Here is a 15,698-nt window from a genome sequence, read left to right on the forward strand (position 1 = left end):
TTTAAAAAAAAAAAAAAAAAAAAAAAAAGAGCATGCAAGAGAAAGAACCCAGGTGTTGTATTTTACTTTAGGGAAAAGGGGGGACAGCTTGTGAATGCAATTAAATCAGCTAGCAAAAAGCTGAAAATCAGCATGTGTGAAAAGAATTTGAAACAGTGAGTGTGGCTCTATATTTAGTGGAAAGTTTCCTTTTTCCTTTGCAGCTTTTGCATAAAGCCCAAGGCATTAAGAGAATAGATCTGTCTATAGGAATCTGTAGCCCCAAGTGTCAGAAGTCTACAGTAAATATGTAATGCCACCAAAGGAGGCTTTTACAAGATGAATGCCCCAAAGCCTTTGAATTCAAATAAATGAAATCTTTGTAATGCACAGTACCACATCTGTACAACTCAGGGTAATGTTGCCTAAAGTAAACCTGTGTATATGACTCACTGTCTCCCTCCTACTTACACTAATGGGCTATCCATGCACACACTGCTGGAGCCCCATCTCCACAGATAATCAGATATTCCAGAAGCACACAACATAAACTCAGATTCAGAAGCAGACACTTGCTTTAATCCTGGGTCATTTCTTTTGCTGGTCGAGGACACAGCCCCAAGACTGCTGTAACATTAAGAAATAGATGGTTATTGTAAGAATTTTTTAATGTACAGGTTTGTGTTAAATTGTGTTCTGAGGAAACTGCCCTGTAAGATTATCTTGTCTGTTTTAGGCAATATATCAGATTGGCTTACTACCTGGTCAAAAATAATCGTCTCCCTGGTTAATGATATCTTTTGTAAATAGGAATTTATGAGAGAAATAGGAAATCAGATTACAAGAATATTTCTGGAATTCTTATTAAAAGACTGTCAAACACAGGCCATGCTGTGTTTGTTTGATCAAGCAACTGTTACTCTGGGTCTGAGAGCTCACTGCTTTCCTGCCCTTTCACCTTTGCAGCAGAGCAGTGCTATTAGTCCTACTTCACAGGAAGACGGACAATCCTGAGGAAACGTGCTGTAATGGTGGTAATGATCTTGCTTGATTTTGGCTGTCTAAAAGCTAGGAGTCTAGGTTAATCTAAGCTAGCCAGCTATGCTACTTGGGAGAGAAGGATCCAGCAGACATTTCTTCACACCCTAAATGTCTGACATTAACTGTGAGAGGCTGGAAAAGAGGGAGAGGTTATATGCTGCCTTCCTGCACCACAATAATTCTAAGTACTCTAAGCCTACAAGGAGGAAGGCCCATGGCCATATGCACACAGCCCTTAAATAGCCAGACCTAAGGTCCTTTCCTGGATCCCCATCTACTAGTCTGCTTTGAGATTTGCCATAAAAGTGACTGGGTGACTGGGGACCTGTCATTTTGTGAGATGCAATGTGGTGGCAATGAAGCACCGCATCAAAATGTATCATGGGGTTTTACACAGTAATCAGACCCAAATTCAAAGCCTACACTGTAACTGACCTTCAGTGCACCTTTAAACACATAGGTACTAAAGGAAGGCAGCAAATTCCATTCATGGATATTAGTATGCAGCTGTGGACACAGGGTGAATGCTTTTATGGGCATATTTTCAGGAACCCTACCTGTGCTGTGTTTGAACCAGGGACCCTAAAGGGACTGACCTGGTCACAGTAATACTCCTGAACACCATTTAAGATCCCACCCTTAAAAAAGGGTCTTTGAGGATGTGTATCTCTGGGAACAGACTGGTGTTCTTCCTCTTACTCTGCAGCTTTAAATGGCTCTAACCTGCCCTGAAAGTTTGCTCAGTAGCCAGTCTCACACCTCTGATCTGGCAGGACTCAGGGAAGCTGTGAGCACCATTGGTGACTGCCAGACATTGCAGGGCGTCATTTAAAATGCAATTAACAGACTCTGCAACTCTCCATAGAGGAGAGAGAAAAGGCTGCATTTAATTTTGCAGACCTGGTGAGTGAAGCAGTTGTGAGTAAAAGTGAGTGCTGAAAAAAACTTCTTTCAACTAACCTTCCTCCATTTGGAGGAGGAGAGAGAATAAGAAAATGGAATTTTATGAAATACTGTTCTTTCAATGAGAAATTCGTAGGCAACCTTTCTTTGGATACAGTAGGATTGATCCTTGGAGTAGGAAACAGAAAGCATTTCTGGAAAAGGACAGCATGGAAGGATGGTAAGATCAGTGTGACAAGGCACAAGCCCCTCTTCCAGAGCCAAAATAAAAAGGCAAGGCTTTATTGCAAACCTTAGCTATTCCAGTCATTGAGCAGGTAACATCCATTAGCCAGCTCTGTCAGGCTTATCTTTTCTGTTGTTGGAGGAATAGGGAGAGGAAGCTAAAACAACTGCATGCTGGACAACGCCAGCCAGGCAAACTGCAGCTTTAGTCTCCAGCTGCTTCATCAGCTGCAAGGATGACATTAGCAATGGGCTCCATTCAGTCCTTTTACTGCGTTATTACTTATTTACTCATGCAAGTCCCAGAAGACCCCAGTTCAGTCAGCACCATGAAAGAAAGGAAGATGATCTGTGAGGAAAGTGCCTTCCCTACTTCTCATCAGCTCCCACTTCAGTCCAAGTCTTCTCCTTTTAATTCTTGCAATCAGACCCAAGTTTGTAGCATGGATAAGATTTGCCTGGTCACCCAGTCCCAAATAATTACAGTGACAAAATAGAATTAATTGTATGGTGGACTTTCAAACTGGCTTCTAAGGAAGAATTTATAGCAGTTTTAACCAACAGTTCTCATCCTCCTGACACCATCTGAATGCTGTGAGATTTTTCAAAAAGCTAAAGGTTCCTTTTCCCTCCTATGTTTTCAGGAAGTGTGGCTGTCATTTGATCTGAAAAAGCCCCAGCTCTGAGCAGTGTGGGTATCAGCAGGCTGCTGCTACTTAACAAACGGCTTGAGAAACACAATACGAGTTGAAAAAGAGGGGAAGAGGAAAGGGGACTTGAGCAGAGAAAATGGGGTGGAGGAAGCAAAAAGAATCCCGAAGGGAAAGAGGAAAAATGATGGGTGACTTTGGCTGCTGGAGAAGTGCTGAAGGATCTGAATTCCAGCACCTTGTCCCAGGAAAGAGAAAAGCTGCTTTAAGTAACATAGTTCCTAACTGCCGGAGGCTTTGGATTGACTTCTCACTGCAGACGTTCCTGATCAGCTGCCCCCCAAGGCTGTCAGAGGGCAGCCCGGGCTGACAGATTCAGCAGCTACCTGAACAGAGAGGAGCCAAGTAGCCCAGCAAGTAGATCAGGAAAACAAACTGGAGCTCATCTCTCAGTTCTGACTCCCCTGCTGGAAGGGGAATATGTTTCCTGATACCTGCCAGCAGAGCTGCTCTGGTGCCATTTCTGCCTGCCTGCAGAACATGTGTGTTGTCATTTTGTAGAGACTGAAAAACACCTTAACGCTACATCACCCTGTATTCATGCAGGGTAAGTCCGGCACCTAGCTCTGTTCCTCCTTCATGCTTGTGATTTTAGGTTATCTGTCATTTCCAGACCAGCAGCTTAAAACATCCCTCCTTGCAGGAACCCTACTTGCAAATCTAAGTGACTAAATATTACCAGTGAGAAAAATTTAGAAGAATTTAGAGCTACACCTCCTGCATTTCTGGTGCTTGGCTGTGAACAGGGCTGCCTAGCCAGAGTCTGCAGCCATACCCTCCCAAAAGCAAACAAGTCTGCCAAGAGCAACTTTGTCAGGAAGCTCCAGATTTTGGAGTCATGTGGCCATGGAAAACTTGAGAATGCACTGTTAAAATAAAAAATAACCTAGCAACAAATTTTTTCTGCAAAATTAATCTGAAGTTAAAATAACTGAATACAGGGTGAAAGACAAATCAAAAACTATACAAATGACATGAGATAATTTTACTCGTTCTAAACAGAATGCTTGGATACTGTAAAGTCAAAGATAGAATAATTTGTACTGATTTTTCCTTTAACACATGGTTGTGAAAAAACGAATGTGTTCTCATTAAATGATTTGATTTAAGTGAATCTGTGTTTTCTAACACAAAGACATTCTGTTAGTGTGTTTTCCAGGCACCTCTGACAACAATAATTAATGCAGCATTGAAGAGAGGGATCTTATGACTGAGCCATACTGAGGGCTCATCTTTGGTGTATAGAATATATGGTATAAATTCTGAAGAATAAAGAAGTACAGTGTCTTTACATTGCTTCAACTTCCGTTGTGCTTCCAAACTCTCAAGAGAGTGACCAGGCTGCGACCACCACAAAATCATAGTTTCTACTTTCTGCTTCTGTGACTATTTCATTGCGGCACTTCCACAGGGGCAAGTAGTGACAGTGGCAAATTTTAACCTACTGTAAAATCACAGCGGTGACACTTCTGTCCTCCTGCCACCCAAAACACTGCTTGAAAATCCAGGGCCAGATCTCCAAGTTCAACAACGAGCCATTCAACCTGTAATCAAACCCACACAGTGCTAGTGTTAGGTCCTCACAGGAGCAACTGATGATCCCCAAAAGGGCTGAACTGTACATTGAAGAGTACTTTTGCTAAAGCTCTAGTAATGTTAGTAAAGTGGTATAGATTGGAACCCATTTTCGAAGTGCTGCAAGTTTTATGCGAGGTGAATGATACAGATAAAATAAAATGTGACCATATATATAGCTGTAATTGTTTCCCAGACATGTAAGAAGTATTAGAAATAACAGTGCTGATCATTTTAACTGAGGAATAGTGTGAACAGTTTGTACACAGTCATGATGTAAAAAGTCACTTACTTTCTCTGCAAGGAAGATCTATCAGGCCAACAAGAGAGTGGTACCATGTCGTCCTTGTACAACAGCATAAAACCAATGGAGATTTCTCTTCCTGCTTTTTGTAACTACCTGTCCACCACAACAGACCACTTCTTGATTCCCCTCCATGTTCTCTTCTCTATGATTCATACACTCTTTTCCAGCAATGCTTTCCTGAATTTATGCTCCAAATGCAACTTGCATTTTCTGGCTAGGCATGAAAGAGTGTGGCCAAGTCAACAGCTTGTGGCCCAAAGGGTTCAAACACTAATGGATGTGGTTTCCTGCTCTGTTTTCATTCTTTTTCACTTAGGAAACCCTGGACCCAGAACCCTTGCCCTTCATAGATGGATCAGGATTGATCTTTGTATCACACAGCAAAGAACAATTTGGGAAGGGAAGGATTGCATCACTGAAGCTCAGGGGGTTGGTATAAATGCCACTGAGATGAGGGAAGTGGATTTTCAGTTACAAATTATCATTATATTTGGCTCAAAGAAGAACACAAAACCACATTTGATTATTCACTTCATCTGTGAGAGAAAGAGGATTGTATTATCTGCAGTGCAGGGAACTGGGCTGTTGTTAAATCCTCTTGAAATGTTCTGAAATACAGGAGCAGAATCCAGAGCTGCTTTTTTTGGGAATTCACGTCATTGCATACAGCGTGTCAATCTTTTCACTGAATTTAAATACACCGGACTTCTACATCTTTGCCTAGCCTTGACATCTGGATCCATTAGGAATTTGCAATTCTAATTTGAATCAGCCAGACTAATTGTGCTTTTTTTTTAATTGGCTGCACTATTGATTTTACAAGATACGTGATGCTCTTCCACCTGTGTGCAAGGCTCCTGCTGGGAGCTGCTAATGGAAAAAAACACCTCAATTAGTAAGAATTCCCTCTGAAATCCTTGAAAATCCAATATTGTTGATTAGTTTGTTAAAAAAATCTTATTAAGAAATGCTTGGTGACTTCCCTAATAATATCAAGAAGCAGATCCTCATGCTGGGCTCCCTAGAAGACTAATCTCTCCCTTTCCTTTTTCCTTCCCTGCCTCCAGCAAGGTTCAGAATTTGCAGCATGCAGGAATTAATTTCCCAGCCCCTCCCTAGTGAACCATGGAGGAGGAGAACTATGCTTCCTCTTTTAGCCTCATGCGGGAAATGTAGCTGTGTAAAGAAATTAATGATGTTAATCCAGATTCAAGGAGAGTGGTGGAAAGTAACAAAAAAAGTCCCTTTCATCCCTTTAGTGCTTCATCAGGCAAATTAGCTGTATCCCCTGCTTATCCCTTTCCTACTTTAGTCTTGAATTCATATTAGCTTAGTCGAGTATCTCCTCCTGAGAAATGGAAAAAGCGTGTTCTTCCTGTATCTTCTCTTGCCCATCATATTAACACAAGAGATGGCAGAACTGAGAGAAAACAAGGCAGTTTGTGTTTGGGACAGAAGCTAGCGTTCACTCAGTGCTTAACAATCTCTCTCCCACAGGCATAAGTCTGGCTTCCTTTGCTTTAACCTGTGCCCATGATATCAAGTACAAGCAAATCAATACATTGCAGAATTAAAGCAATATATGCATTTGCACACATATGCAATTCCAGGTAGTCATTGCAATTTCTGTGAGCCAGCCGGACTTTCAACTGTCTTAGAAAAAGGACATTTTCTCATTTTGTATTTACTTTGGCCATGTCAACATTAAAGAGACATTTTTGGAGAAACGGAGGGAACACAAGTGGGCCCCTCCCCGCCAACTGCATGTAACTGCAACCAGATGCCTGTGAGAGAGGTTTGGCTTCACAGCAGTGCTCTCTGCTGCTCCCTGATGTGGTTTGAACAAGGCTGTGTGGGTGCCCCTGTCAAGACAGTGGAGATAACAGCTTTATTTCCAGAAGCATTGCTAGGTGAAGAAGTTAAACAAGCAAGCACAAACAGTCCTTCCCTTCTTCCCCACCTTAGTTAAGATACCAACAGCTTACAGACATCCCTGTTGTTCTGAAAACACATTCAAGTCTAAAGAGATCTGAAGCAATGCCTCCTATCAGAAAGGCTATGCATTAGTCTAAGAGCATTCTTCATTTCCTTAGCCAAAGAGTTTGGCTGAAACATTCGTAGAAACTGTGGAAAGCTACATTTTCTACAAAAAAGTCACCCAGAGTTTTGGGGAGGGCTTCTTGACCAGCTCTAAAGTTTACCATACCTGTTCCAGTTGTGAGTTGTTTTGTTTTTTAAACACAATATAGGCATGGTGAAAATTAAAATGGTAAGTCAACAGCTGGTTAGGAAGCAGTGAGACTGAACACAAAGGAGCCTTCCCTACTTTGGGGAACTCAGGAGCTCTGGAAATGAGTGTGGGAACCTTCATTTTTATTTAACTTTAAAGCCTATCATTTGTTGAGGAGACACTGCGCCCCCCATCACTTAAGGGGGATGGAGGACACTGCCACAAAGCAGTTCAGAGCAGGAGCCAACTTTTGGTCTTTCTCTTCTCAAGTTACCCCTCTTGAAAAAGTACCAGCTCTAGCAAAAAAGTGGTTCATGTGGTGGAGTAACTGCTCTTCAGAAGGCAGGTAGGAGCAGCCATAGTGAGGAGACTATTTCCCTTTGTCAAACTTGTCTTTCCTTGCTCCTTCTGAGCCTCTGGGCTGCAGCTAGGGCCATCCAGCGTCCTCATTCAGCACATGCTAATTTTGACATTTCCATAATGTCTGCTTGTCATCACCAACTCTTAATTTAACCTCACTGCAGAAATGCCTCCTGCATTTCAACCAGACAGGCTGGAGTTTAATTACACAGTCAGGCAGCTGGACTGTGTTGCGGTATATCCAGCCTCCTGTTTTCATGTGTATAATTGCTGAAATACTTCATTTTCCACCCTCCTCTCCCCTCCTCCTCCCCCCACATCTACCTTCTCATTTAGCAACCAGTCACTTGAAAATATTTTGCTAGCAAAACAAGTTGCTGTCAAGTTCAAGCAGGGTTTTTTCCCCCCTTCGGATTTTTGTATTACCCTGGTGACATGGAGAGGATACTGCAGGAGTCATGGAATTATTGGGGCCCAGAATCCTGTTTTTCCTCATACCCAGCTGATGCCATACTTCAGCACTATTAGTCTCTCCCACCTCTTACTTCTTGTCACAGCGCAGCACAATTCTGAATTCCCCCTTTGGAGATGAGTGGGCACTTGTGCTGCTACAGTATTTTTCTAAATGCTGCAAAGGCTTCCCTGCCTCTTGAGAGCTTCATCTGTCTTTGAATCTCTGGCTCTGGGTGCCCCGAAGATGCAACAAGCTGTGGAACAGGGCAGCCCCAGGAAGGCAGGCTGCCAAATAGCCGGAGACTCGGGTAGCATGAACCACACAAGTGCTGCCTGAGCTCAGGGTTACCCAAGGACTTCAGCCAAATCAAACCCTTCTGTGTGATGCGTTTTGCCTTAGCCGCATTGGGAAGTCTCAAAAGCCTAGTGCAGTTCTGGAAGAAAAACAACAAAAAAAAATCTTACTAGCTTTACCCAGTGACACTTTAGCAGAACAAACATCTAGCTCTTACTGAAAGGCAGGAGGAGTCTAGCACCAGGCTTGAACCTTGGCAAATACTACCACCCCAGACACCTACTTGTATCTTCTGCTGGACTAAATCCATTCATAATCCTGGCTTCCACTTCATAGCTGATCTGACTAAACAACAGTCAGAACATTAAAGAAAAAGAACCTTAGTACTGAGCTGAATATTGCGGGTTCAGAGCCTGTCTCACAAGATCAACTTCCTATGCAATAAGGGTGAAAATCTTCAAGGGATAAATCGTGAAGGGATAAACTGACAGCAGGATCATATTTCTCTTAATTAATGCATCAAAACTCAGACTGAGGACCTATTAAGTACTTGTCAAGGCTCTTAGGACCTGAGTTTATGCAGGACTTACATCACTCACCTGTGAACCAAAGTCACTGCTGGCACAGGGTGTGGAGAGAGCATATTAGAAGGATGCTTGAAAGTGGTAGGCCAAGGAAATAGAGAAATATACTGTATCCAAACTGGATGCAAATACAAATCATCAACTGTGTCCAACTGACCCTGCGGATGCAAGTAATTACACTTAACACTCACCCTGTAGCTCTCCTCCCAGATCACCTGCATGTGACTCAGTACAGTCACTGCAACCATGGGGAGGCTGTAACAAAGTGAAGACAAGGAACAGGCCTATCTATTGTAAATGGGAGATTTCTGTATTATTATTCAAATCAGCCTCAATCAGCTATTGCCATTCCTTTGATCTACTCTGCTAAACAACAGCTAATGTCGTTAAGGCACATTCAGACTCCTTAGGATCCACAGCTAAAAGTATTAACACCTCAGAGTGGCAGCTGGAATCAAACTGCTTAGGCAGGGAGGAGGAGGAAGAAAAGACAGTAAATGGAAAAATGCAATTCTCCAAGCAAGCTGTACCATTGAAATACCTGACTTCCCACTGCTCTGCCAGGCAGCCGAGAGGAACTGAAAAGGGAATTAAGCTGTCTCCTGTCATAATCTTAACTTGTGCTTTTGCATAATGAACTGGAGTGACTATGCCTCTGCTTTAACATTTTACTGTCTTTAATCCCCAAATTTGACTCATTCCCTCTCATTGCTGGGGATGAGAACGCCCCTTAGCGATGCATTTGCTTAGGGCTTTACTTACAAAGATGTCTGTATTTCCAGGAGACTCCTGTGAAGCTGCAACTATCTCCAGAGATCCTCAGAATTTTTTTTAAGGATGGCAAGCCTTTTGTCAAATTACATGGGAGGTCATACTGCTGTGTGGACCCATAGGCATTTTCCCGTGGCAGTTCCGCCTGTTCAAACTAGAGCACTGATTTTCAGAGCCCGTATCAGCCAGTCCTTCTTGGTTTTACAGCCTGTTACTGTATGAAGTCTTGAAATGAAGATTAAATGTTTTATCTGAAAGCTCTGTGGAAGGGGAGAGCGATGGTATGGCATTTGCTGACCAGTGTTATTGAGGATTCCTCTAATGTTCATTTTTAGTTTTAAAATATGTAATTCTCTAAAATTGACTTACTCCACATTCCACAGTTAGGAAGTTCATAAAGAAAAGATAGCTTTGCCTTAAGCACTCTGCACCTTTATCTACTGAGATGTCTAATTTCACTTGCATGTTTGTAGGAGTGCTCAGTAAAATCCCTGAAGACCTCAATGGAGGAAGCCTGTTCTAGGGAGAAATATTAGTGCTTGTAATTGTTTTGCAGAATCCTGGAAAACGTCTTGTTTCCATTTTCCTTTGCTAGTATTAAATTTTAATGCAGGAGTGTCCATTGGTATTCATTATTCATCTGCCCTTGAATTTTTAACCAACATGTGCTCGAGATTACTTCAGAAATTCTGTATTTATAGAGAGCTGAGAGTGAACAGCTATTCAGCCGGGCTGATAACTGCTGTCACACTTCGGTATCCATTTTCAGCAAAAATAGGTGGCTGATAACTGTAATCAGAAAAATTGTTAAATTTCACAAACGAAAGGATGCCAGGAGTCATCTGCTCAGTAAGAGCGAAATCCGTCTCTTCTGGGGATCTGTCTCAAGAGCTGTGTGATCTCCAACACCCCCAGTGTGAAGACTCTGTAATACATAGGCCTTGTGTTGGCTCCCAGCATGATGATGAATTTAACTTTCTAAGACCCAAGTTTCATGATTTGTTTTGGAGATTTTTTTTTTCTCTCAGATATAGCTTATTTCTTCATTATTTCCCTCTGGAGTAATCCAAGTGGAAACTACACCTTTCTTTAAAAGCATTTAGAATTCAGCTTTATTTTCTCTTTCCTTTTTTCACTCTATAAATAGTTTGCAAATCAGTAGTCACATTTCAGTTGTGTTGACTTGATGTCTCTAGCACTCTTCACTTTTTAAATAAGAATCATGATGTTTAGAGTGTTGTTTTTTTTTTTTTTTTTTTTTTCCAGCCACAGCTCTTGGAATCATGTAACAGTGTGAGAATCTCAGTTTGCACTTAGAAGGGTATTTGTAGTTTTGTATTGCAAAGAAAGTAGGAAAATATCACACAAATGTGCTAAGAAGGACTTACAACTGGAAAGCAAATAGAACTTTACATTTCTTCTCCAAAGAAAATCTGCACAACTTTCCCCCCTGCCCCCAACTTTTTCTCCGTTATTTATGTCCCTGCCCACAGCAGGGGGGTGGAACTAGATGATCTTTAAGGTCCCTTCCAACCCAAACCATTCTATGATTCATTCTATGATTCTATAGTTTATGTGGGAGAAGGAAATAGAAAATGCATCTTTTCTTCTGAAGGCACCTAAGATATGTGGGATTAATTTTCTTCTGGAGCTGTTGCCTTCCCCTGACTATGCAGTAAGGTTAAAGGATGGGGTTCAACCTCCACAGCCTTGGGGGACCAGCCCAGATGCAGAAGCCTTTCTGTACTCACTGGAGATCTAGTAGATGGGGTTTGGGTGTTCTGTGTTTCACCAAATGTAGGTGTTTAATTCAGTGATACAGATCTGCTTCCCCTTGTAGTCAGTAGAGCATGAATGAACACAGAGTGGCCTGGGGGCATCTGTGCTGTGGCAGACTGGTAGATTGGGTTCCCTACTGTAATTGCCTGAGTGGGTAAACCCCAGAGTTTGCAGGTGACGATTTGATCTCTGAGAGAGTAGATCCATGGCAGAGATTAGAAGAAAGCTGCTAAGTAAAGTTGAGTCTCCTTTCTTACCTCAGGCAAAAACGCTGGGTAAAATTATTTCTGCTTCAACTTCTGATACTTCAGCACACTTTCCCATTATATACCTACAGTTTAAGGAGTAGATTTTAGACTGGGGCACAATCTGTCAGGTTTATGCTGGTTACAAACAACATTGTGTTCCCTCAGTCCATCCAGCTTTAGTTCTTGCTAGAGATCCTTCTGAGGGCTATGACCACCATGAAAACACAGGAAAGCAGAACACCTTGCCCCAGACAAAGAACTGAGTGAATTCTTCCCTTAGAGAGGTTTGTCATAGCAGTCTGGCACACTAAAATATGTACAGAGAAAATGGCAGAGAGGAACAGTGCAAAGATGCAGATTCCACCTGAAAGGCAACAAAATTTAAGAGATACAGACAAAAAAAAATTGAATGGGCAATTAGAACAAATATTTGCAAAGCTTTTATTCCAGAATTCATAGCATTATGGCTGTTTTCTGAAAATTCTGCCTTCTCTTTGATAAAACCATTTGGTTGGTGCTGTGGGTCAGTGAATAATAAAAACGCGTAGAAGTGGGCATGAGTTTCTTGGGATACTCTGTGAAGTCTACAGGCCAAGGATCTGCTGTGGGATAAAGAGGAAATAGTCACCTACTTGATTCAAAATAAAGACATCTGTTAGTTTCAAGTATTCTCAGGACCCATCTGGTGAATAAGAGCAGATAAAATTAATTACCCTAAACTCAGATGCCAAAAGTCTGCTGTGGCTAGGATTTAGACAGTACTAAAGGCAATCTGAATACCAGTCTATCTAAAGACATACTCTGTTTACAAGGGAAATGGGTTTGCCTGTGAAATAACAACAAAACAGTGCAAGTGCATCTCTCCAGACACTGCTCTCATGCCTGTTGTTATTCACCAAAAGAGCTGTCCTTTCTCTGCCCAGCCAGTCTGAAACACTCATTCCTGGTGCAGAAGCTAGCATAGCTTGCACCCAGGGAACTTGCAGAAAGGCAGTGGTTTGCAGAAGCTCTGAAAGCCAGGCTGTTTGTGAAAGTTATTATGTATTGATCAGTCCTCATCAATACATAGAGTGTGCTAGGCTCAAGGATCAAAGAAAGCACTCCCCCCTGGGTTAGAAGTTCTCTGTAGCAGTGGGGAGGGTTCTACTCAGGGATGTCTACACAATGCATTTGTAGGGCTTGGTGGCCAGGCAGCCACCAAGTTGGTTCCCTGTGTGTTCACTAAAAGGCAACCCACCATGCCTCCTCTACAAGCTTGATGATTTCAGCACTGACATGACTGCAGTCAAGTGAGAGAGAAAGGAGGGGAGTAAACATGATCAATAACCACTTCATAACAACTCTGTTGTACTTCATTACGTCCTCATCAGACACTGGTTTCCTCTCCCCAGGCGCACTCAATCTCCCTCCATCTCTGAGGATGGCCAGTGATTTCCACCCACAGCTAATGCCCTGCTACACCATTATTTTATGACTCTTGAAGGGGTTTTGAGACAGCATTGCTGCCCAGACCGCTCCGTCTGCTTGGGTGCTTGTTCCCAGCCTGTCTCTGCCCTGTGCGGGGGCACACATGGACACAGGATGGACAGTGTCTAGGAATGTGTGGCTGGGAACCAAGGGGACAGACTTGCTTTTCCAGAGGTGGCACGGGACACTGTCAGCACCATGACCAATGCTCACTGTGACCCTGGCCCTGCAGGGCTGTGACTCACAAGCACTGCAGGTCTCTCCAGGCTGCTGTTAGGGGTTACTACCACAGCAGCCTGAGACATCTCCTCGTTCTGGCTCATTTTCTACCAGGGCACAGCACAGAAGGCAACAGGCTGGAGAAGCAGGGTCCATAACTATGATCCCAACTCTCACCGTCAGAGCCTGTGGGCCAGACCCCCCCTCCTTGCAGGGAAGGCCCACTGCAGCCAGCAGACACTGACCATCTTAACCATGTCCCCACCCCAGCTTCTTCCTCTTCCAGGAACAACGGCATATTGGGGGTGGTTTATATAGCACCTTGCTCAGCAGGTACTGTATTCATGACTGGTCTTTCTCAGTGTGGTAAAAGCACCGTCACCTCCTCAGCCTGTCTCCTTCCAGATCATCTTTTCCGGCTACTTCAGACTAACTCCAGCACTGATTTCATCTTCCTGCTGTCCTGGACTTGTTTTTGACTGCAACAGCAGTTGCAGAGCTTAGGAATATGCAGTGAGCATGGGTGACCTTCCCACACATTGCTGGCTTTTTAACATACTGCTTCTCCCAAGAAATATCAGGCACAGTTCTGTTGTAATGAACTCAGAGCTGACCCGTTCTCAAGGCCCAAGTACTCTGGCATAGATCCAAAAGAAGAATTTATCTAAGTCATACTAAAAATCAATGACAGGCATTTAAATGCTTTGTCAAGTTGGTCTTCTGTGGTGACAGCTATTGAGAAATACTTGTTTTGTAATTAAAATCTGAATTTTCCATAACCATGGCAATAACCATTGCAGCTAATGTTTTCAGTTTTGTTTTTTCATTATTACTGTTTTCCTGAGGTCAGAAACAGAAACAAAGTTCTGAGTAAGGAGAGCCTTTTCCAGAAGAAGTTACAGATATTTAAGCTGTGATCTGAAAGAATATTGAGTATACATGTTGCTTATATTTATTAGCATTAAGTGGTATATATTCTAGATGAACATTTCATTCTGATATTTTTTTATTTTTACTGTTTTGTATAGTAGTACAAGGCACTTGGATTGCACTGAACCTTAATTCACAGATGCCTGAGTATTTCACAAGATAAATGTGATCCAGCAGAAGTTCATTTTGTATTGGCCTACATATTTTCTAACATTGCCTAAATGCACTATTCTGTGTTTCTTGATGGAAAAATACTGTACAGATCTTGCTGAAAGAAAAGAAAAAATGTGAGTAGAAATATAGCATGAAAAATCTTTGCTGAAATGTAGAATCAGGCACATTCCCAAGCAGCTGAGGGCTGGGCATTATAATGAAGAGCATTAGGAAATATCAATATCATTACCAGAAGAGCACACAAGAGATAGAGAGCATCCGTTAACATGGAACAAATTTGTTCCAGAGACTGTTACATTCAGTTTAGTAACCATCAATCTTATTCCTATGAGTGTCTTGAATTTACTAGTATAGGTACAGCCTTATTTTCTCAGATAGTAGCTTTTATTGCCCCTGGAAATGTCACTCTAAAATGGCTCCTTTTATTCACCTTGAAATAATAGTAGTTTGTAAATTCACTTGAAAAGCACAACCATCCCCGCTTCCCTGACTTTCTGACTTGCATGTTAAACAAGACATACTGTCTTCCCAGGCCTTAGGGAACATCCGTGTGTTCAACAGCAACGTGGAAGCGCAGTGACACAGGAGAAACAAAATCAGAAGATAGCAGTTTTTAACAGCTCATAGCTACTTCAAACATGAAGTGGTTTTCCTTGGACCAATAAAATTGACTTTCTTGATGCCCAGATTATGTTAGAAGCAACAACTAAATATCAAGATGCTTTTTCAAAGCTGTCTGAGATCTTCAAAACCAGTCATCAAAATGGACACTAGAAAAATTTGTATTTTGGATTCCTGCTGATCTTTGAAGAGTTTCAACACTTGCACAGCTGATAACAAGCATTTAAAGCTGGCCTTTAGGAAAAGTCTATTACTTATGCCTCTTATACGTATTCATGTGTAAGAATACTCTGTTCCTAATCGTGTTGTTCTTTGAAACAGTCCAAACAAACATCAACTCATCCTTAATACATTATTTTCTGAGCTTGGCTAAATAAGCAAAAGATGAATCTACTGGCAATGCAATTAACTCATAATTATACAGAAATACATATGCAATTACTTTCCCATCCTTATTAAAGTTGAATGAATGCTTAGGGGTTTTAACTACCTTTTAACTACAGAGCAAAAGAAAGTTAATTAGATAGTTGCAAAATTTTACATTTTAACTTTTCCTAGTAGAAGTGTGACAATAATTGCATTTGAAAAAAGTTGTTCTAGTTCTTGGAGAGAAAAATACAGCTAAATATTTTGTACAAAGAAATCAAAAATGCAAGCAAAAGGTATTAATAAAAATTCAATTATACACTTAGCACATGTGCAATTTTCAACTAATTGCATTGCGGCAAGATTTCTGTCTTGGATAGACACTACATTGCCACCAGAAAAAACAGCTCAAAATGTTATCTGATGAAGCTTTGTTAAAAGAGCGCAACAAAGGAGATTAA

The 15,698-nt window shown here is 41.8% G+C and overlaps 1 protein-coding gene across 1 annotated transcript in view; it reads right to left on the reverse strand.

Annotated features, from left to right (window-relative positions):
- LOC308055493 (acid-sensing ion channel 2-like) overlaps positions 1–15,698 on the reverse strand; it is a 103,820-nt gene continuing 88,122 nt past the window's right edge. The window contains exon 2 of the mRNA XM_080369469.1: positions 1–15,698. This exon is cut by the window's right edge and continues 52,502 nt beyond it. The gene's annotated coding sequence lies outside the window, so the exon portion shown is untranslated.

Source organism: Falco punctatus (assembly GCF_963210335.1).
Source record: "Falco punctatus genome assembly, chromosome: 19".
NCBI classification, from domain to species: domain Eukaryota; kingdom Metazoa; phylum Chordata; class Aves; order Falconiformes; family Falconidae; genus Falco; species Falco punctatus.